Source organism: Elephas maximus, chromosome 4 (genome assembly GCF_024166365.1).
Source record: "Elephas maximus indicus isolate mEleMax1 chromosome 4, mEleMax1 primary haplotype, whole genome shotgun sequence".
NCBI lineage: Eukaryota > Metazoa > Chordata > Mammalia > Proboscidea > Elephantidae > Elephas > Elephas maximus.
The window spans coordinates 1,168,694-1,189,123 of NC_064822.1; positions in this window are offsets into that span (position 1 = coordinate 1,168,694).

Genomic DNA, 20,430 nt, shown 5'->3' on the forward strand with positions numbered 1-20,430 from the left:
TCAAACTATGTCGTTGCTCCTCTGGAAGGATCCCTGCACCGCGGCGTAGTTTTTCCGAAGAAGCCCTGCGTTTGCAAGAGCAAATGAGGAATTCGTGGCAGGAAAGAGGAAGGAAAGAAAGTTTCTCCCCCTCTGCCTGCTTTGCTCAGAGGACTGCATGAAGTCAGGGAGTTCTCCCTTTCACTGAGAAACGTGCGGGCTGCTGTTGCCTGGGCGCTCTCTTCTTTGCAAAAGAGTCTGCAGTTCCACGCTTTGAACCGTGGAAAGGCGCCGGGCTCTGCTAAGATTTCCCCCGGCGCTTCGTTTGCCCTGGGCCAAAGCGAGCCTTCACAATAGCTGAACGCTAACACTGCATACTCGTTCCACTTCCAGAACCGGGCTACGGCGAGGCAGTTCTACGGGGGAAAACGGCCCTTCGCGAAGGGCAGATCTGCCGAGCTCATTGCGGGAAAGCGAAAGCAAAGGACCCTTTTCTCCCTCTAACCGCCTTCGTCAGAGGAACGGGGGAAGTCACAGTGTTCTTTCTCTCCCTGAGATACACACAATCTGACGTTGCCTCTGAGCTCCGTTGCTGGCAAAGAACTGAAACGGACATACATTCCTGTGGGGAAACACAGGGTTTCGCTAGGATTTCTCTAGGCAGTGTGTTTTCCCTGGGCTTCACTGTAGCAACACTATCTCGCCAGGGCAACACTGCATGGCACTTCCTCTGCCAGGAGAGAGCTGCTGCTTTGTAGTTTGTGCTGGGAAACCTTGCTTTGGCAAGTGCCAATTGACCGCATTCAGGCAGAAAGAAAAGAGAATAGCAAGAGGCCTTTCCTTCCCGGCTGCTTTCCCAAGCCCTTCCAGCTCAAACTATGTCGTTGCTCCTCTGGAAGGATCCCTGCACTGCGGCGTAGTTTTTCCGAAGAAGCCCTGCGTTTGCAAGAGCAAATGAGGAATTCGTTGCAGGAAAGAGGAAGGAAAGAAAGTTTCTCTCCCTCTGCCTGCTTTGCTCAGAGGACTGCATGAAGTCAGGGAGTTCTCCCTTTCACTGAGAAACGTGCGGGCTGCTGTTGCCTGGGCGCTCTCTTCTTTGCAAAAGAGTCTGCAGTTCCACGCTTTGAACCGTGGAAAGGCGCCGGGCTCTGCTAAGATTTCCCCCGGCGCTTCGTTTGCCCTGGGCCAAAGCGAGCCTTCACAATAGCTGAACGCTAACACTGCATACTCGTTCCACTTCCAGAACCGGGCTACGGCGAGGCAGTTCTCCGGGGGAAAACGGCCCTTCGCGAAGGGCAGATCTGCCGAGCTCATTGCGGGAAAGCGAAAGCAAAGGACGCTTTTCTCCCTCTAACCGCTTTCGTCAGAGGAACGGGGAAAGTCACAGTGTTCTTTCTCTCCCTGAGATACACACAATCTGACGTTGCCTCTGAGCTCCGTTGCTGGCAAAGAACTGAAACGGACATACATTCCTGTGGGGACACCCAGGGCTTTGCTAGGATTTCTCTAGGCAGTGTGTTTTCCCTGGGCCTCACTGTAGCAACACTATCTCGCCGGGGCAACACTGCATGGCATATCCTCTGCCAGGAGAGAGCTGCTGCTTTGTACTTTGTGCTGGGAAACCTTGCTTTGGCAAGTGCCAATTGACCGCATTCAGGCAGAAAGAAAAGAGAATAGCAAGAGGCCTTTTCTCCCCGGCTGCTCTGCCAAGCCCTTCCAGCTCAAACTATGTCGTTGCTCCTCTGGAAGGATCCCTGCACCGCGGCGTAGTTTTTCCGAAGAAGCCCTGCGTTTGCAAGAGCAAATGAGGAATTCGTGGCAGGAAAGAGGAAGGAAAGAAAGTTTCTCTCCCTCTGCCTGCTTTGCTCAGAGGACTGCATGAAGTCAGGGAGTTCTCCCTTTCACTGAGAAACGTGCGGGCTGCTGTTGCCTGGGCGCTCTCTTCTTTGCAAAAGAGTCTGCAGTTCCACGCTTTGAACCGTGGAAAGGCGCCGGGCTCTGCTAAGATTTCCCCCGGCGCTTCGTTTGCCCTGGGCCAAAGCGAGCCTTCACAATAGCTGAACGCTAACACTGCATACTCGTTCCACTTCCAGAACCGGGCTACGGCGAGGCAGTTCTCCGGGGGAAAACGGCCCTTCGCGAAGGGCAGATCTGCCGAGCTCATTGCGGGAAAGCGAAAGCAAAGGACGCTTTTCTCCCTCTAACCGCTTTCGTCAGAGGAACGGGGGAAGTCACAGTGTTCTTTCTCTCACTGAGATACACACAATCTGACGTTGCCTCTGAGCTCCGTTGCTGGCAAAGAACTGAAACGGACATACATTCCTGTGGGGAAACACAGGGCTTTGCTAGGATTTCTCTAGGCAGTGTGTTTTCCCTGGGCCTCACTGTAGCAACACTATCTCGCCAGAGCAACACTGCATGGGATTTCCTCTGCCAGGAGAGAGCTGCTGCTTTGTAGTTTGTGCTGGGAAACTTTACTTTGGCAAGTGCCAATTGACCGCATTCAGGCAGAAAGAAAAGAGAATAGCAAGAGGCCTTTTCTCCCCGGCTGCTTTCCCAAGCCCTTCCAGCTCAAACTATGTCGTTGCTCCTCTGGAAGGATCCCTGCACCGCGGCGTAGTTTTTCCGAAGAAGCCCTGCGTTTGCAAGAGCAAATGAGGAATTCGTGGCAGGAAAGAGGAAGGAAAGAAAGTTTCTCTCCCTCTGCCTGCTTTGCTCAGAGGACTGGATGAAGTCAGGGAGTTCTCCCTTTCACTGAGAAACGTGCGGGCTGCTGTTGCCTGGGCGCTCTCTTCTTTGCAAAAGAGTCTGCAGTTCCACGCTTTGAACCGTGGAACGGCGCCGGGCTCTGCTAAGATTTCCCCCGGCGCTTCGTTTGCCCTGGGCCAAAGCGAGCCTTCACAATAGCTGAACGCTAACACTGCATACTCGTTCCACTTCCAGAAGCGGGCTACGGCGAGGCAGTTCTCCGGGGGAAAACGGCCCTTCGCGAAGGGCAGATCTGCCGAGCTCATTGCGGGAAAGCGAAAGCAAAGGACGCTTTTCTCCCTCTAACCGCTTTCGTCAGAGGAACGGGGGAAGTCACAGTGTTCTTTCTCTCACTGAGATACACACAATCTGACGTTGCCTCTGAGCTCCGTTGCTGGCAAAGAACTGAAACGGACATACATTCCTGTGGGGAAACACAGGGCTTTGCTAGGATTTCTCTAGGCAGTGTGTTTTCCCTGGGCCTCACTGTAGCAACACTATCTCGGCAGGGCAACACTGCATGGCACTTCCTCTGCCAGGAGAGAGCTGCTGCTTTGTAGTTTGTGCTGGGAAACCTTGCTTTGGCAAGTGCCAATAGACCGCATTCAGGCAGAAAGAAAAGAGAATAGCAAGAGGCCTTTTCTCCCCGGCTGCTCTGCCAAGCCCTTCCAGCTCAAACTATGTCGTTGCTCCTCTGGAAGGATCCCTGCACCGCGGCGTAGTTTTTCCGAAGAAGCCCTGCGTTTGCAAGAGCAAATGAGGAATTCGTGGCAGGAAAGAGGAAGGAAAGAAAGTTTCTCTCCCTCTGACTGCTTTGCTCAGAGGACTGCATGAAGTCAGGGAGTTCTCCCTTTCACTGAGAAACGTGCGGGCTGCTGTTGCCTGGGCGCTCTCTTCTTTGCAAAAGAGTCTGCAGTTCCACGTTTTGAACCGTGGAAAGGCGCCGGGCTCTGCTAAGAATTCCCCCGGCGCTTCGTTTGCCCTGGGCCAAAGCGAGCCTTCACAATAGCTGAACGCTAACACTGCATACTCGTTCCACTTCCAGAACCGGGCTACGGCGAGGCAGTTCTCCGGGGGAAAACGGCCCTTCGCGAAGGGCAGATCTGCCGAGCTCATTGCGGGAAAGCGAAAGCAAAGGACCCTTTTCTCCCTCTAACCGCCTTCGTCAGAGGAACGGGGGAAGTCACAGTGTTCTTTCTCTCCCTGAGATACACACAATCTGACGTTGCCTCTGAGCTCCGTTGCTGGCAAAGAACTGAAACGGACATACATTCCTGTGGGGAAACACAGGGTTTCGCTAGGATTTCTCTAGGCAGTGTGTTTTCCCTGGGCTTCACTGTAGCAACACTATCTCGCCAGGGCAACACTGCATGGCACTTCCTCTGCCAGGAGAGAGCTGCTGCTTTGTAGTTTGTGCTGGGAAACCTTGCTTTGGCAAGTGCCAATTGACCGCATTCAGGCAGAAAGAAAAGAGAATAGCAAGAGGCCTTTCCTTCCCGGCTGCTTTCCCAAGCCCTTCCAGCTCAAACTATGTCGTTGCTCCTCTGGAAGGATCCCTGCACTGCGGCGTAGTTTTTCCGAAGAAGCCCTGCGTTTGCAAGAGCAAATGAGGAATTCGTTGCAGGAAAGAGGAAGGAAAGAAAGTTTCTCTCCCACTGCCTGCTTTGCTCAGAGGACTGGATGAAGTCAGGGAGTTCTCCCTTTCACTGAGAAACGTGCGGGCTGCTGTTGCCTGGGCGCTCTCTTCTTTGCAAAAGAGTCTGCAGTTCCACGCTTTGAACCGTGGAAAGGCGCCGGGCTCTGCTAAGATTTCCCCCGGCGCTTCGTTTGCCCTGGGCCAAAGCGAGCCTTCACAATAGCTGAACGCTAACACTGCATACTCGTTCCACTTCCAGAAGCGGGCTACGGCGAGGCAGTTCTCCGGGGGAAAACGGCCCTTCGCGAAGGGCAGATCTGCCGAGCTCATTGCGGGAAAGCGAAAGCAAAGGACGCTTTTCTCCCTCTAACCGCTTTCGTCAGAGGAACGGGGAAAGTCACAGTGTTCTTTCTCTCCCTGAGATACACACAATCTGACGTTGCCTCTGAGCTCCGTTGCTGGCAAAGAACTGAAACGGACATACATTCCTGTGGGGAAACACAGGGCTTTGCTAGGATTTCTCTAGGCAGTGTGTTTTCCCTGGGCCTCACTGTAGCAACACTATCTCGCCGGGGCAACACTGCATGGCATATCCTCTGCCAGGAGAGAGCTGCTGCTTTGTACTTTGTGCTGGGAAACCTTGCTTTGGCAAGTGCCAATTGACCGCATTCAGGCAGAAAGAAAAGAGAATAGCAAGAGGCCTTTTCTCCCCGGCTGCTCTGCCAAGCCCTTCCAGCTCAAACTATGTCGTTGCTCCTCTGGAAGGATCCCTGCACCGCGGCGTAGTTTTTCCGAAGAAGCCCTGCGTTTGCAAGAGCAAATGAGGAATTCGTGGCAGGAAAGAGGAAGGAAAGAAAGTTTCTCTCCCTCTGCCTGCTTTGCTCAGAGGACTGCATGAAGTCAGGGACTTCTCCCTTTCACTGAGAAACGTGCGGGCTGCTGTTGCCTGGGCGCTCTCTTCTTTGCAAAAGAGTCTGCAGTTCCACGCTTTGAACCGTGGAAAGGCGCCGGGCTCTGCTAAGATTTCCCCCGGCGCTTCGTTTGCCCTGGGCCAAAGCGAGCCTTCACAATAGCTGAACGCTAACACTGCATACTCGTTCCACTTCCAGAACCGGGCTACGGCGAGGCAGTTCTCCGGGGGAAAACGGCCCTTCGCGAAGGGCAGATCTGCCGAGCTCATTGCGGGAAAGCGAAAGCAAAGGACGCTTTTCTCCCTCTAACCGCTTTCGTCAGAGGAACGGGGAAAGTCACAGTGTTCTTTCTCTCACTGAGATACACACAATCTGACGTTGCCTCTGAGCTCCGTTGCTGGCAAAGAACTGAAACGGACATACATTCCTGTGGGGAAACACAGGGCTTTGCTAGGATTTCTCTAGGCAGTGTGTTTTCCCTGGGCCTCACTGTAGCAACACTATCTCGCCAGGGCAACACTGCATGGGATTTCCTCTGCCAGGAGAGAGCTGCTGCTTTGTAGTTTGTGCTGGGAAACTTTGCTTTGGCAAGTGCCAATTGACCGCATTCAGGCAGAAAGAAAAGAGAATAGCAAGAGGCCTTTTCTCCCCGGCTGCTTTCCCAAGCCCTTCCAGCTCAAACTATGTCGTTGCTCCTCTGGAAGGATCCCTGCACCGCGGCGTAGTTTTTCCGAAGAAGCCCTGCGTTTGCAAGAGCAAATGAGGAATTCGTGGCAGGAAAGAGGAAGGAAAGAAAGTTTCTCTCCCTCTGCCTGCTTTGCTCAGAGGACTGGATGAAGTCAGGGACTTCTCCCTTTCACTGAGAAACGTGCGGGCTGCTGTTGCCTGGGCGCTCTCTTCTTTGCAAAAGAGTCTGCAGTTCCACGCTTTGAACCGTGGAACGGCGCTGGGCTCTGCTAAGATTTCCCCCGGCGCTTCGTTTGCCCTGGGCCAAAGCGAGCCTTCACAATAGCTGAACGCTAACACTGCATACTCGTTCCACTTCCAGAACCGGGCTACGGCGAGGCAGTTCTCCGGGGGAAAACGGCCCTTCGCGAAGGGCAGATCTGCCGAGCTCATTGCGGGAAAGCGAAAGCAAAGGACGCTTTTCTCCCTCTAACCGCTTTCGTCAGAGGAACGGGGGAAGTCACAGTGTTCTTTCTCTCACTGAGATACACACAATCTGACGTTGCCTCTGAGCTCCGTTGCTGGCAAAGAACTGAAACTGACATACATTCCTGTGGGGACACCCAGGGCTTTGCTAGGATTTCTCTAGGCAGTGTGTTTTCCCTGGGCCTCACTGTAGCAACACTATCTCGCCAGGGCAACACTGCATGGCATATCCTCTGCCAGGAGAGAGCTGCTGCTTTGTACTTTGTGCTGGGAAACCTTGCTTTGGCAAGTGCCAATTGACCGCATTCAGGCAGAAAGAAAAGAGAATAGCAAGAGGCCTTTTCTCCCCGGCTGCTCTGCCAAGCCCTTCCAGCTCAAACTATGTCGTTGCTCCTCTGGAAGGATCCCTGCACCGCGGCGTAGTTTTTCCGAAGAAGCCCTGCGTTTGCAAGAGCAAATGAGGAATTCGTTGCAGGAAAGAGGAAGGAAAGAAAGTTTCTCTCCCTCTGCCTGCTTTGCTCAGAGGACTGCATGAAGTCAGGGAGTTCTCCCTTTCACTGAGAAACGTGCGGGCTGCTGTTGCCTGGGCGCTCTCTTCTTTGCAAAAGAGTCTGCAGTTCCACGCTTTGAACCGTGGAAAGGCGCCGGGCTCTGCTAAGATTTCCCCCGGCGCTTCGTTTGCCCTGGGCCAAAGCGAGCCTTCACAATAGCTGAACGCTAACACTGCATACTCGTTCCACTTCCAGAACCGGGCTACGGCGAGGCAGTTCTCCGGGGGAAAACGGCCCTTCGCGAAGGGCAGATCTGCCGAGCTCATTGCGGGAAAGCGAAAGCAAAGGACGCTTTTCTCCCTCTAACCGCTTTCGTCAGAGGAACGGGGGAAGTCACAGTGTTCTTTCTCTCACTGAGATACACACAATCTGACGTTGCCTCTGAGCTCCGTTGCTGGCAAAGAACTGAAACTGACATACATTCCTGTGGGGACACCCAGGGCTTTGCTAGGATTTCTCTAGGCAGTGTGTTTTCCCTGGGCCTCACTGTAGCAACACTATCTCGCCAGGGCAACACTGCATGGCATATCCTCTGCCAGGATAGAGCTGCTGCTTTGTAGTTTGTGCTGGGAAACCTTGCTTTGGCAAGTGCCAATTGACCGCATTCAGGCAGAAAGAAAAGAGAATAGCAAGAGGCCTTTTCTCCCCGGCTGCTCTGCCAAGCCCTTCCAGCTCAAACTATGAAGTTGCTCCTCTGGAAGGATCCCTGCACCGCGGCGTAGTTTTTCCGAAGAAGCCCTGCGTTTGCAAGAGCAAATGAGGAATTCGTGGCAGGAAAGAGGAAGGAAAGAAAGTTTCTCTCCCTCTGCCTGCTTTGCTCAGAGGACTGGATGAAGTCAGGGAGTTCTCCCTTTCACTGAGAAACGTACGGGCTGCTGTTGCCTGGGCGCTCTCTTCTTTGCAAAAGAGTCTGCAGTTCCACGCTTTGAACCGTGGAAAGGCGCCGGGCTCTGCTAAGATTTCCCCCGGCGCTTCGTTTGCCCTGGGCCAAAGCGAGCCTTCACAATAGCTGAACGCTAACACTGCATACTCGTTCCACTTCCAGAAGCGGGCTACGGCGAGGCAGTTCTCCGGGGGAAAACGGCCCTTCGCGAAGGGCAGATCTGCCGAGCTCATTGCGGGAAAGCGAAAGCAAAGGACGCTTTTCTCCCTCTAACCGCTTTCGTCAGAGGAACGGGGAAAGTCACAGTGTTCTTTCTCTCCCTGAGATACACACAATCTGACGTTGCCTCTGAGCTCCGTTGCTGGCAAAGAACTGAAACTGACATACATTCCTGTGGGGACACCCAGGGCTTTGCTAGGATTTCTCTAGGCAGTGTGTTTTCCCTGGGCCTCACTGTAGCAACACTATCTCGCCAGGGCAACACTGCATGGCACTTCCTCTGCCAGGAGAGAGCTGCTGCTTTGTAGTTTGTGCTGGGAAACCTTGCTTTGGCAAGTGCCAATAGACCGCATTCAGGCAGAAAGAAAAGAGAATAGCAAGAGGCCTTTTCTCCCCGGCTGCTCTGCCAAGCCCTTCCAGCTCAAACTATGTCGTTGCTCCTCTGGAAGGATCCCTGCACCGCGGCGTAGTTTTTCCGAAGAAGCCCTGCGTTTGCAAGAGCAAATGAGGAATTCGTGGCAGGAAAGAGGAAGGAAAGAAAGTTTCTCTCCCTCTGACTGCTTTGCTCAGAGGACTGCATGAAGTCAGGGAGTTCTCCCTTTCACTGAGAAACGTGCGGGCTGCTGTTGCCTGGGCGCTCTCTTCTTTGCAAAAGAGTCTGCAGTTCCACGTTTTGAACCGTGGAAAGGCGCCGGGCTCTGCTAAGAATTCCCCCGGCGCTTCGTTTGCCCTGGGCCAAAGCGAGCCTTCACAATAGCTGAACGCTAACACTGCATACTCGTTCCACTTCCAGAACCGGGCTACGGCGAGGCAGTTCTCCGGGGGAAAACGGCCCTTCGCGAAGGGCAGATCTGCCGAGCTCATTGCGGGAAAGCGAAAGCAAAGGACCCTTTTCTCCCTCTAACCGCCTTCGTCAGAGGAACGGGGGAAGTCACAGTGTTCTTTCTCTCCCTGAGATACACACAATCTGACGTTGCCTCTGAGCTCCGTTGCTGGCAAAGAACTGAAACGGACATACATTCCTGTGGGGAAACACAGGGTTTCGCTAGGATTTCTCTAGGCAGTGTGTTTTCCCTGGGCTTCACTGTAGCAACACTATCTCGCCAGGGCAACACTGCATGGCACTTCCTCTGCCAGGAGAGAGCTGCTGCTTTGTACTTTGTGCTGGGAAACCTTGCTTTGGCAAGTGCCAATTGACCGCATTCAGGCAGAAAGAAAAGAGAATAGCAAGAGGCCTTTCCTTCCCGGCTGCTTTCCCAAGCCCTTCCAGCTCAAACTATGTCGTTGCTCCTCTGGAAGGATCCCTGCACTGCGGCGTAGTTTTTCCGAAGAAGCCCTGCGTTTGCAAGAGCAAATGAGGAATTCGTTGCAGGAAAGAGGAAGGAAAGAAAGTTTCTCTCCCTCTGCCTGCTTTGCTCAGAGGACTGGATGAAGTCAGGGAGTTCTCCCTTTCACTGAGAAACGTGCGGGCTGCTGTTGCCTGGGCGCTCTCTTCTTTGCAAAAGAGTCTGCAGTTCCACGCTTTGAACCGTGGAAAGGCGCCGGGCTCTGCTAAGATTTCCCCCGGCGCTTCGTTTGCCCTGGGCCAAAGCGAGCCTTCACAATAGCTGAACGCTAACACTGCATACTCGTTCCACTTCCAGAACCGGGCTACGGCGAGGCAGTTCTCCGGGGGAAAACGGCCCTTCGCGAAGGGCAGATCTGCCGAGCTCATTGCGGGAAAGCGAAAGCAAAGGACGCTTTTCTCCCTCTAACCGCTTTCGTCAGAGGAACGGGGAAAGTCACAGTGTTCTTTCTCTCCCTGAGATACACACAATCTGACGTTGCCTCTGACCTCCATTGCTGGCAAAGAACTGAAACGGACATACATTCCTGTGGGGAAACACAGGGCTTTGCTAGGATTTCTCTAGGCAGTGTGTTTTCCCTGGGCCTCACTGTAGCAACACTATCTCGCCGGGGCAACACTGCATGGCATATCCTCTGCCAGGAGAGAGCTGCTGCTTTGTACTTTGTGCTGGGAAACCTTGCTTTGGCAAGTGCCAATTGACCGCATTCAGGCAGAAAGAAAAGAGAATAGCAAGAGGCCTTTTCTCCCCGGCTGCTCTGCCAAGCCCTTCCAGCTCAAACTATGTCGTTGCTCCTCTGGAAGGATCCCTGCACCGCGGCGTAGTTTTTCCGAAGAAGCCCTGCGTTTGCAAGAGCAAATGAGGAATTCGTGGCAGGAAAGAGGAAGGAAAGAAAGTTTCTCTCCCTCTGCCTGCTTTGCTCAGAGGACTGCATGAAGTCAGGGAGTTCTCCCTTTCACTGAGAAACGTGCGGGCTGCTGTTGCCTGGGCGCTCTCTTCTTTGCAAAAGAGTCTGCAGTTCCACGCTTTGAACCGTGGAAAGGCGCCGGGCTCTGCTAAGATTTCCCCCGGCGCTTCGTTTGCCCTGGGCCAAAGCGAGCCTTCACAATAGCTGAACGCTAACACTGCATACTCGTTCCACTTCCAGAAGCGGGCTACGGCGAGGCAGTTCTCCGGGGGAAAACGGCCCTTCGCGAAGGGCAGATCTGCCGAGCTCATTGCGGGAAAGCGAAAGCAAAGGACGCTTTTCTCCTCTAACCGCTTTCGTCAGAGGAACGGGGAAAGTCACAGTGTTCTTTCTCTCCCTGAGATACACACAATCTGACGTTGCCTCTGAGCTCCGTTGCTGGCAAAGAACTGAAACTGACATACATTCCTGTGGGGACACCCAGGGCTTTGCTAGGATTTCTCTAGGCAGTGTGTTTTCCCTGGGCCTCACTGTAGCAACACTATCTCGCCGGGGCAACACTGCATGGCATATCCTCTGCCAGGAGAGAGCTGCTGCTTTGTAGTTTCTGCTGGGAAACCTTGCTTTGGCAAGTGCCAATAGACCGCATTCAGGCAGAAAGAAAAGAGAATAGCAAGAGGCCTTTTCTCCCCGGCTGCTCTGCCAAGCCCTTCCAGCTCAAACTATGTCGTTGCTCCTCTGGAAGGATCCCTGCACCGCGGCGTAGTTTTTCCGAAGAAGCCCTGCGTTTGCAAGAGCAAATGAGCAATTCGTGGCAGGAAAGAGGAAGGAAAGAAAGTTTCTCTCCCTCTGACTGCTTTGCTCAGAGGACTGCATGAAGTCAGGGAGTTCTCCCTTTCACTGAGAAACGTGCGGGCTGCTGTTGCCTGGGCGCTCTCTTCTTTGCAAAAGAGTCTGCAGTTCCACGTTTTGAACCGTGGAAAGGCGCCGGGCTCTGCTAAGAATTCCCCCGGCGCTTCGTTTGCCCTGGGCCAAAGCGAGCCTTCACAATAGCTGAACGCTAACACTGCATACTCGTTCCACTTCCAGAACCGGGCTACGGCGAGGCAGTTCTCCGGGGGAAAACGGCCCTTCGCGAAGGGCAGATCTGCCGAGCTCATTGCGGGAAAGCGAAAGCAAAGGACCCTTTTCTCCCTCTAACCGCCTTCGTCAGAGGAACGGGGGAAGTCACAGTGTTCTTTCTCTCCCTGAGATACACACAATCTGACGTTGCCTCTGAGCTCCGTTGCTGGCAAAGAACTGAAACGGACATACATTCCTGTGGGGAAACACAGGGCTTTGCTAGGATTTCTCTAGGCAGTGTGTTTTCCCTGGGCCTCACTGTAGCAACACTATCTCGCCGGGGCAACACTGCATGGCATATCCTCTGCCAGGAGAGAGCTGCTGCTTTGTAGTTTCTGCTGGGAAACCTTGCTTTGGCAAGTGCCAATAGACCGCATTCAGGCAGAAAGAAAAGAGAATAGCAAGAGGCCTTTTCTCCCCGGCTGCTCTGCCAAGCCCTTCCAGCTCAAACTATGTCGTTGCTCCTCTGGAAGGATCCCTGCACCGCGGCGTAGTTTTTCTGAAGAAGCCCTGCGTTTGCAAGAGCAAATGAGGAATTCGTGGCAGGAAAGAGGAAGGAAAGAAAGTTTCTCTCCCTCTGACTGCTTTGCTCAGAGGACTGCATGAAGTCAGGGAGTTCTCCCTTTCACTGAGAAACGTGCGGGCTGCTGTTGCCTGGGCGCTCTCTTCTTTGCAAAAGAGTCTGCAGTTCCACGTTTTGAACCGTGGAAAGGCGCCGGGCTCTGCTAAGAATTCCCCCGGCGCTTCGTTTGCCCTGGGCCAAAGCGAGCCTTCACAATAGCTGAACGCTAACACTGCATACTCGTTCCACTTCCAGAACCGGGCTACGGCGAGGCAGTTCTCCGGGGGAAAACGGCCCTTCGCGAAGGGCAGATCTGCCGAGCTCATTGCGGGAAAGCGAAAGCAAAGGACCCTTTTCTCCCTCTAACCGCCTTCGTCAGAGGAACGGGGGAAGTCACAGTGTTCTTTCTCTCCCTGAGATACACACAATCTGACGTTGCCTCTGAGCTCCGTTGCTGGCAAAGAACTGAAACGGACATACATTCCTGTGGGGAAACACAGGGCTTTGCTAGGATTTCTCTAGGCAGTGTGTTTTCCCTGGGCTTCACTGTAGCAACACTATCTCGCCAGGGCAACACTGCATGGCACTTCCTCTGCCAGGAGAGAGCTGCTGCTTTGTAGTTTGTGCTGGGAAACCTTGCTTTGGCAAGTGCCAATTGACCGCATTCAGGCAGAAAGAAAAGAGAATAGCAAGAGGCCTTTCCTTCCCGGCTGCTTTCCCAAGCCCTTCCAGCTCAAACTATGTCGTTGCTCCTCTGGAAGGATCCCTGCACTGCGGCGTAGTTTTTCCGAAGAAGCCCTGCGTTTGCAAGAGCAAATGAGGAATTCGTTGCAGGAAAGAGGAAGGAAAGAAAGTTTCTCTCCCTCTGCCTGCTTTGCTCAGAGGACTGGATGAAGTCAGGGAGTTCTCCCTTTCACTGAGAAACGTGCGGGCTGCTGTTGCCTGGGCGCTCTCTTCTTTGCAAAAGAGTCTGCAGTTCCACGCTTTGAACCGTGGAAAGGCGCCGGGCTCTGCTAAGATTTCCCCCGGCGCTTCGTTTGCCCTGGGCCAAAGCGAGCCTTCACAATAGCTGAACGCTAACACTGCATACTCGTTCCACTTCCAGAACCGGGCTACGGCGAGGCAGTTCTCCGGGGGAAAACGGCCCTTCGCGAAGGGCAGATCTGCCGAGCTCATTGCGGGAAAGCGAAAGCAAAGGACGCTTTTCTCCCTCTAACCGCTTTCGTCAGAGGAACGGGGAAAGTCACAGTGTTCTTTCTCTCCCTGAGATACACACAATCTGACGTTGCCTCTGACCTCCATTGCTGGCAAAGAACTGAAACGGACATACATTCCTGTGGGGAAACACAGGGCTTTGCTAGGATTTCTCTAGGCAGTGTGTTTTCCCTGGGCCTCACTGTAGCAACACTATCTCGCCGGGGCAACACTGCATGGCGTATCCTCTGCCAGGAGAGAGCTGCTGCTTTGTACTTTGTGCTGGGAAACCTTGCTTTGGCAAGTGCCAATTGACCGCATTCAGGCAGAAAGAAAAGAGAATAGCAAGAGGCCTTTTCTCCCCGGCTGCTCTGCCAAGCCCTTCCAGCTCAAACTATGTCGTTGCTCCTCTGGAAGGATCCCTGCACCGCGGCGTAGTTTTTCCGAAGAAGCCCTGCGTTTGCAAGAGCAAATGAGGAATTCGTGGCAGGAAAGAGGAAGGAAAGAAAGTTTCTCTCCCTCTGCCTGCTTTGCTCAGAGGACTGCATGAAGTCAGGGAGTTCTCCCTTTCACTGAGAAACGTGCGGGCTGCTGTTGCCTGGGCGCTCTCTTCTTTGCAAAAGAGTCTGCAGTTCCACGCTTTGAACCGTGGAAAGGCGCCGGGCTCTGCTAAGATTTCCCCCGGCGCTTCGTTTGCCCTGGGCCAAAGCGAGCCTTCACAATAGCTGAACGCTAACACTGCATACTCGTTCCACTTCCAGAACCGGGCTACGGCGAGGCAGTTCTCCGGGGGAAAACGGCCCTTCGCGAAGGGCAGATCTGCCGAGCTCATTGCGGGAAAGCGAAAGCAAAGGACGCTTTTCTCCCTCTAACCGCTTTCGTCAGAGGAACGGGGGAAGTCACAGTGTTCTTTCTCTCACTGAGATACACACAATCTGACGTTGCCTCTGAGCTCCGTTGCTGGCAAAGAACTGAAACGGACATACATTCCTGTGGGGAAACACAGGGCTTTGCTAGGATTTCTCTAGGCAGTGTGTTTTCCCTGGGCCTCACTGTAGCAACACTATCTCGCCAGGGCAACACTGCATGGGATTTCCTCTGCCAGGAGAGAGCTGCTGCTTTGTAGTTTGTGCTGGGAAACTTTGCTTTGGCAAGTGCCAATTGACCGCATTCAGGCAGAAAGAAAAGAGAATAGCAAGAGGCCTTTTCTCCCCGGCTGCTTTCCCAAGCCCTTCCAGCTCAAACTATGTCGTTGCTCCTCTGGAAGGATCCCTGCACTGCGGCGTAGTTTTTCCGAAGAAGCCCTGCGTTTGCAAGAGCAAATGAGGAATTCGTGGCAGGAAAGAGGAAGGAAAGAAAGTTTCTCTCCCTCTGCCTGCTTTGCTCAGAGGACTGGATGAAGTCAGGGACTTCTCCCTTTCACTGAGAAACGTGCGGGCTGCTGTTGCCTGGGCGCTCTCTTCTTTGCAAAAGAGTCTGCAGTTCCACGCTTTGAACCGTGGAACGGCGCCGGGCTCTGCTAAGATTTCCCCCGGCGCTTCGTTTGCCCTGGGCCAAAGCGAGCCTTCACAATAGCTGAACGCTAACACTGCATACTCGTTCCACTTCCAGAACCGGGCTACGGCGAGGCAGTTCTCCGGGGGAAAACGGCCCTTCGCGAAGGGCAGATCTGCCGAGCTCATTGCGGGAAAGCGAAAGCAAAGGACGCTTTTCTCCCTCTAACCGCTTTCGTCAGAGGAACGGGGGAAGTCACAGTGTTCTTTCTCTCACTGAGATACACACAATCTGACGTTGCCTCTGAGCTCCGTTGCTGGCAAAGAACTGAAACTGACATACATTCCTGTGGGGACACCCAGGGCTTTGCTAGGATTTCTCTAGGCAGTGTGTTTTCCCTGGGCCTCACTGTAGCAACACTATCTCGCCAGGGCAACACTGCATGGCATATCCTCTGCCAGGATAGAGCTGCTGCTTTGTAGTTTGTGCTGGGAAACCTTGCTTTGGCAAGTGCCAATTGACCGCATTCAGGCAGAAAGAAAAGAGAATAGCAAGAGGCCTTTTCTCCCCGGCTGCTCTGCCAAGCCCTTCCAGCTCAAACTATGAAGTTGCTCCTCTGGAAGGATCCCTGCACCGCGGCGTAGTTTTTCCGAAGAAGCCCTGCGTTTGCAAGAGCAAATGAGGAATTCGTGGCAGGAAAGAGGAAGGAAAGAAAGTTTCTCTCCCTCTGCCTGCTTTGCTCACAGGACTGGATGAAGTCAGGGACTTCTCCCTTTCACTGAGAAACGTACGGGCTGCTGTTGCCTGGGCGCTCTCTTCTTTGCAAAAGAGTCTGCAGTTCCACGCTTTGAACCGTGGAAAGGCGCCGGGCTCTGCTAAGATTTCCCCCGGCGCTTCGTTTGCCCTGGGCCAAAGCGAGCCTTCACAATAGCTGAACGCTAACACTGCATACTCGTTCCACTTCCAGAACCGGGCTACGGCGAGGCAGTTCTCCGGGGGAAAACGGCCCTTCGCGAAGGGCAGATCTGCCGAGCTCATTGCGGGAAAGCGAAAGCAAAGGACGCTTTTCTCCCTCTAACCGCTTTCGTCAGAGGAACGGGGAAAGTCACAGTGTTCTTTCTCTCCCTGAGATACACACAATCTGACGTTGCCTCTGAGCTCCGTTGCTGGCAAAGAACTGAAACTGACATACATTCCTGTGGGGACACCCAGGGCTTTGCTAGGATTTCTCTAGGCAGTGTGTTTTCCCTGGGCCTCACTGTAGCAACACTATCTCGCCAGGGCAACACTGCATGGCACTTCCTCTGCCAGGAGAGAGCTGCTGCTTTGTAGTTTGTGCTGGGAAACCTTGCTTTGGCAAGTGCCAATAGACCGCATTCAGGCAGAAAGAAAAGAGAATAGCAAGAGGCCTTTTCTCCCCGGCTGCTCTGCCAAGCCCTTCCAGCTCAAACTATGTCGTTGCTCCTCTGGAAGGATCCCTGCACCGCGGCGTAGTTTTTCCGAAGAAGCCCTGCGTTTGCAAGAGCAAATGAGGAATTCGTGGCAGGAAAGAGGAAGGAAAGAAAGTTTCTCTCCCTCTGACTGCTTTGCTCAGAGGACTGCATGAAGTCAGGGAGTTCTCCCTTTCACTGAGAAACGTGCGGGCTGCTGTTGCCTGGGCGCTCTCTTCTTTGCAAAAGAGTCTGCAGTTCCACGTTTTGAACCGTGGAAAGGCGCCGGGCTCTGCTAAGAATTCCCCCGGCGCTTCGTTTGCCCTGGGCCAAAGCGAGCCTTCACAATAGCTGAACGCTAACACTGCATACTCGTTCCACTTCCAGAAGCGGGCTACGGCGAGGCAGTTCTCCGGGGGAAAACGGCCCTTCGCGAAGGGCAGATCTGCCGAGCTCATTGCGGGAAAGCGAAAGCAAAGGACGCTTTTCTCCTCTAACCGCTTTCGTCAGAGGAACGGGGAAAGTCACAGTGTTCTTTCTCTCCCTGAGATACACACAATCTGACGTTGCCTCTGAGCTCCGTTGCTGGCAAAGAACTGAAACTGACATACATTCCTGTGGGGACACCCAGGGCTTTGCTAGGATTTCTCTAGGCAGTGTGTTTTCCCTGGGCCTCACTGTAGCAACACTATCTCGCCGGGGCAACACTGCATGGCATATCCTCTGCCAGGAGAGAGCTGCTGCTTTGTAGTTTCTGCTGGGAAACCTTGCTTTGGCAAGTGCCAATAGACCGCATTCAGGCAGAAAGAAAAGAGAATAGCAAGAGGCCTTTTCTCCCCGGCTGCTCTGCCAAGCCCTTCCAGCTCAAACTATGTCGTTGCTCCTCTGGAAGGATCCCTGCACCGCGGCGTAGTTTTTCCGAAGAAGCCCTGCGTTTGCAAGAGCAAATGAGGAATTCGTGGCAGGAAAGAGGAAGGAAAGAAAGTTTCTCTCCCTCTGACTACTTTGCTCAGAGGACTGCATGAAGTCAGGGAGTTCTCCCTTTCACTGAGAAACGTGCGGGCTGCTGTTGCCTGGGCGCTCTCTTCTTTGCAAAAGAGTCTGCAGTTCCACGTTTTGAACCGTGGAAAGGCGCCGGGCTCTGCTAAGAATTCCCCCGGCGCTTCGTTTGCCCTGGGCCAAAGCGAGCCTTCACAATAGCTGAACGCTAACACTGCATACTCGTTCCACTTCCAGAACCGGGCTACGGCGAGGCAGTTCTCCGGGGGAAAACGGCCCTTCGCGAAGGGCAGATCTGCCGAGCTCATTGCGGGAAAGCGAAAGCAAAGGACCCTTTTCTCCCTCTAACCGCCTTCGTCAGAGGAACGGGGGAAGTCACAGTGTTCTTTCTCTCCCTGAGATACACACAATCTGACGTTGCCTCTGAGCTCCGTTGCTGGCAAAGAACTGAAACGGACATACATTCCTGTGGGGAAACACAGGGCTTTGCTAGGATTTCTCTAGGCAGTGTGTTTTCCCTGGGCTTCACTGTAGCAACACTATCTCGCCAGGGCAACACTGCATGGCACTTCCTCTGCCAGGAGAGAGCTGCTGCTTTGTAGTTTGTGCTGGGAAACCTTGCTTTGGCAAGTGCCAATTGACCGCATTCAGGCAGAAAGAAAAGAGAATAGCAAGAGGCCTTTCCTTCCCGGCTGCTTTCCCAAGCCCTTCCAGCTCAAACTATGTCGTTGCTCCTCTGGAAGGATCCCTGCACTGCGGCGTAGTTTTTCCGAAGAAGCCCTGCGTTTGCAAGAGCAAATGAGGAATTCGTTGCAGGAAAGAGGAAGGAAAGAAAGTTTCTCTCCCTCTGCCTGCTTTGCTCAGAGGACTGGATGAAGTCAGGGAGTTCTCCCTTTCACTGAGAAACGTGCGGGCTGCTGTTGCCTGGGCGCTCTCTTCTTTGCAAAAGAGTCTGCAGTTCCACGCTTTGAACCGTGGAAAGGCGCCGGGCTCTGCTAAGATTTCCCCCGGCGCTTCGTTTGCCCTGGGCCAAAGCGAGCCTTCACAATAGCTGAACGCTAACACTGCATACTCGTTCCACTTCCAGAACCGGGCTACGGCGAGGCAGTTCTCCGGGGGAAAACGGCCCTTCGCGAAGGGCAGATCTGCCGAGCTCATTGCGGGAAAGCGAAAGCAAAGGACGCTTTTCTCCCTCTAACCGCTTTCGTCAGAGGAACGGGGAAAGTCACAGTGTTCTTTCTCTCCCTGAGATACACACAATCTGACGTTGCCTCTGACCTCCATTGCTGGCAAAGAACTGAAACGGACATACATTCCTGTGGGGAAACACAGGGCTTTGCTAGGATTTCTCTAGGCAGTGTGTTTTCCCTGGGCCTCACTGTAGCAACACTATCTCGCCGGGGCAACACTGCATGGCGTATCCTCTGCCAGGAGAGAGCTGCTGCTTTGTACTTTGTGCTGGGAAACCTTGCTTTGGCAAGTGCCAATTGACCGCATTCAGGCAGAAAGAAAAGAGAATAGCAAGAGGCCTTTTCTCCCCGGCTGCTCTGCCAAGCCCTTCCAGCTCAAACTATGTCGTTGCTCCTCTGGAAGGATCCCTGCACCGCGGCGTAGTTTTTCCGAAGAAGCCCTGCGTTTGCAAGAGCAAATGAGGAATTCGTGGCAGGAAAGAGGAAGGAAAGAAAGTTTCTCTCCCTCTGCCTGCTTTGCTCAGAGGACTGCATGAAGTCAGGGAGTTCTCCCTTTCACTGAGAAACGTGCGGGCTGCTGTTGCCTGGGCGCTCTCTTCTTTGCAAAAGAGTCTGCAGTTCCACGCTTTGAACCGTGGAAAGGCGCCGGGCTCTGCTAAGATTTCCCCCGGCGCTTCGTTTGCCCTGGGCCAAAGCGAGCCTTCACAATAGCTGAACGCTAACACTGCATACTCGTTCCACTTCCAGAACCGGGCTACGGCGAGGCAGTTCTCCGGGGGAAAACGGCCCTTCGCGAAGGGCAGATCTGCCGAGCTCATTGCGGGAAAGCGAAAGCAAAGGACGCTTTTCTCCCTCTAACCGCTTTCGTCAGAGGAACGGGGGAAGTCACAGTGTTCTTTCTCTCACTGAGATACACACAATCTGACGTTGCCTCTGAGCTCCGTTGCTGGCAAAGAACTGAAACGGACATACATTCCTGTGGGGAAACACAGGGCTTTGCTAGGATTTCTCTAGGCAGTGTGTTTTCCCTGGGCCTCACTGTAGCAACACTATCTCGCCAGGGCAACACTGCATGGGATTTCCTCTGCCAGGAGAGAGCTGCTGCTTTGTAGTTTGTGCTGGGAAACTTTGCTTTGGCAAGTGCCAATTGACCGCATTCAGGCAGAAAGAAAAGAGAATAGCAAGAGGCCTTTTCTCCCCGGCTGCTTTCCCAAGCCCTTCCAGCTCAAACTATGTCGTTGCTCCTCTGGAAGGATCCCTGCACTGCGGCGTAGTTTTTCCGAAGAAGCCCTGCGTTTGCAAGAGCAAATGAGGAATTCGTGGCAGGAAAGAGGAAGGAAAGAAAGTTTCTCTCCCTCTGCCTGCTTTGCTCAGAGGACTGGATGAAGTCAGGGACTTCTCCCTTTCACTGAGAAACGTGCGGGCTGCTGTTGCCTGGGCGCTCTCTTCTTTGCAAAAGAGTCTGCAGTTCCACGCTTTGAACCGTGGAACGGCGCCGGGCTCTGCTAAGATTTCCCCCGGCGCTTCGTTTGCCCTGGGCCAAAGCGAGCCTTCACAATAGCTGAACGCTAACACTGCATACTCGTTCCACTTCCAGAACCGGGCTACGGCGAGGCAGTTCTCCGGGGGAAAACGGCCCTTCGCGAAGGGCAGATCTGCCGAGCTCATTGCGGGAAAGCGAAAGCAAAGGACGCTTTTCTCCCTCTAACCGCTTTCGTCAGAGGAACGGGGGAAGTCACAGTGTTCTTTCTCTCACTGAGATACACACAATCTGACGTTGCCTCTGAGCTCCGTTGCTGGCAAAGAACTGAAACTGACATACATTCCTGTGGGGACACCCAGGGCTTTGCTAGGATTTCTCTAGGCAGTGTGTTTTCCCTGGGCCTCACTGTAGCAACACTATCTCGCCAGGGCAACACTGCATGGCATATCCTCTGCCAGGATAGAGCTGCTGCTTTGTAGTTTGTGCTGGGAAACCTTGCTTTGGCAAGTGCCAATTGACCGCATTCAGGCAGAAAGAAAAGAGAATAGCAAGAGGCCTTTTCTCCCCGGCTGCTCTGCCAAGCCCTTCCAGCTCAAACTATGAAGTTGCTCCTCTGGAAGGATC